Source organism: Silene latifolia, chromosome 10 (assembly GCF_048544455.1).
Source record: "Silene latifolia isolate original U9 population chromosome 10, ASM4854445v1, whole genome shotgun sequence".
Lineage (NCBI taxonomy): Eukaryota > Viridiplantae > Streptophyta > Magnoliopsida > Caryophyllales > Caryophyllaceae > Silene > Silene latifolia.
Genome location: NC_133535.1, coordinates 61,520,039 through 61,522,818, shown reverse-complemented (window position 1 = coordinate 61,522,818; position 2,780 = coordinate 61,520,039). Strand labels below are relative to the sequence as shown.

The following is a 2,780-nucleotide window of genomic DNA, read 5'->3' as shown; positions in this document are numbered from 1 at the left end:
CCTCCCTCACTTCTCTAAAAAATGATGAATACCTTGATCAAGGCACAAAAATATAAATCCAAAAATGACAAAAATGTAATGTAAAAATAGAAATGCAAGTTCGGGAGTTAGAATATTTACAAATGGTGGTTTAGGGAGGACTCCACCAAACTCTCATCCAATGTGAGATGTCAAGGGGGCATGTTCAAGGTGTTGTTGATGTTACTCAACACCTTGAAGAAGTAGTCAAAAGCTTGTTCATTGTCATGATAAAGATCCTCAATAGATCTTTGCACTTGTTGTTCTCCATGAGGGTCTTGGTTCATAGCATTACCAATGTAGGGATTGAATATCCCTTCGAACTCATCATCCCAAAGAACGCAAACTTCGTCAACTTGATCATTAACAATCTCTTGAGTTGATAGAGACAACTCTCCTTCTTTCTTGTTTTGGCCAATGAGGCCATCTTCTTCACCTGTCATGGGTGAGCTTTTCAAGCTCTCTTTGTTGCTATTCTCTTGCTCTTTGAATGGAGCATCATCAAATTTCTTTTTTTTCCATTGGAATTCCGACTTCTTTCTATCATCCTTCCGGCTATAGTGATCAACCATGAAGCATGGTTCATGCAAATGGGAAGCTCTCATGGTCTTGTCAAGATTGAAAGTTATGCTCTCGTCTCCCACTTCTAGAGTAAGCTCTCCGTGCTTCACATCTATCACCGCACCCGCGGTGTGCAAGAAAGGTCTACCTAGAATTATCGGAATATTGGAGTCTTCTTCCATGTCAACAATGACAAAGTTCACCGGGATGAAAAATTTCCCAACTCTCATGGGAACATCTTCACATATCCCTAACGGTGTCTTCGTCGATCTATCGGCCATTTGGAGTGTGATGTTGGTACATTTAAGCTCTCCTATCCCTAACTTTTTACTAACCGAATACGGCGTAACACTCACGCTTGCTCCTAGATCACACAAATCCTTGTTGATCGTGGTGTCGCCAATGGTACACGGTATTGAGAAGCTTCCCAGATCTTTTAAGTTTCAGAGGTGAACTCCCTTGAAGGATTGAACTACTCACCTTAGTGAAGGCGATAGTTTCAAGCTTCCGGACCGACTTGTTTTTCGTAAGGATGTCTTTCATGTACTTTGCATAGGCCGGCACGTGATTGATTAATTCCGTGAAAGGAATCGAGACTTCCAAATTCTTCACAATTTCCATAAATTTTCGAAGTTGGTCATCAAACTTAGGCTTAGCTTGACGACTTGGGAATGGAAGTCTAATCACAATAGGCTCCTTCTCTTTGGCCTTCTCTTCACTTTTCTTTGAAACTTCTTCTTTTGTTGGTTCTCCTTCCTTAGAGTTTTGCACAACTTCTTCTTTGTCTCTAGCATCCACAACTTCATCCTCAACTTGCTTCTTTGGTGCTTCATATCTCGTACCACTCCTCAAGTGAATGGCACTAACCGTTTCATGTCTTGGGGGATTACTTTGAGGTGGTAATTGCCCCTTTTGTCTTTGAGAACTTGAAGATGCTAGTTGGGTCAATTGAGTTTCCAACATTTTTGTGTGGGCTAGGATGTTATTGATGGTGATGTCCTTTGCTTGGCTATCCTTTTGCATTTGAGTGAAAAACTCTTGTTGATTCTTTTGCATTTGGAGGACCGCTTTTTGAACATCAAAACCTTGGTCATTTTATTGATTGTATGGAGTTTGGTTTTGGTAACCATGGTTTTGGTTGAAAAAAGGTCTTTGATTTTGGTTTCTCATGGGAGGTGGGGTGTATGTTGGTTGAGGGTTTTGAACATTTTGGCTTTTGTATGAGAGATTTGGGTGGAATTTGGTGTTTTCATTGTAATAATTGGAATAAGGGGTACCACTCTTGTATGCTTGAAAAGCACTCACTTGTTCATTTGTTCCCCTACATTCACTTTGGTCATGTCCCAAAGTTCCACAATTCTCACATATCCCACTTGGGATTGATGAAGATGCTACCATGGCATTAACATGATGCTTTGGTGATTTTGAGGCTTCTTCAAGTTTAGCCATAGCCTTCTCAAACTTCAAGTTAATGGTATTAATATAAGCACTAAGTTGAGCACCCAATTGAGTAATAGAGTCCACTTCATGCTTTCCTCCTCTAGTAGCCTTGCGAGGTCTACTATATTGTGAGTTATGAACCGCCATTTCCTCAATCTTGTTCCAAGTTTGATTATCGTCAACTTTGGTGAACATACCATTTGATCCCATGTTGAGAATGTTTCTTGAGTCTTCATAAAGACCATTCCAAAATTGTTGCACCAAGAACCACTCGCTAAGTCCATGATGAGGACATGAGCGACAAATTCCTTTGAACCGCTCCCAAGCTTCATACAAAGATTCTTCATTCCTTTGCTTAAAACCCGTAATTTGAGCTCTTAGAATGTTAGTCTTTTCCGGAGGGTAGAATTTTTTGTAGAAAGCTAGAGCCAACTTCTTCCAAGAGTCAATTCCAAGAGTAGCCTTATCAAGGCTCTTCAACCATTATTTTGCGGTGCCAATTAGAGAAAAAGGAAATAAGACCCATCGAATTTGGTCTTGAGTTACACTGGTTTGTGAAATCGCATCATAATAGTCACAAAAAGTCTCCATGTGAGAGTGAGGGTCTTCACTAGGCATCCCCCCAAATTGGTTTCTTTCGACTAATTGGATAAATGCGGATTTAGCAATAATATTTCCGGTTAAGTGTTGTGGTGTGGGAGTACCATTGGGTAGGTTCTCCTAGGTTGGTACGGAATGTGATGAAAATTTAGGCATTGTGG

General features: G+C 40.4%; 1 non-coding gene across 1 annotated transcript; it reads left to right on the top strand.

The window, feature by feature from the left end:
* The first annotated feature begins 2,296 nt into the window (after positions 1-2,296).
* LOC141610161 (small nucleolar RNA R71) lies at positions 2,297-2,403 on the top strand. Its single transcript, XR_012528057.1, has one exon. It is a non-coding gene; the product is annotated as a small nucleolar RNA R71 (small nucleolar RNA).
* The last annotated feature ends 377 nt before the right edge of the window (positions 2,404-2,780 follow it).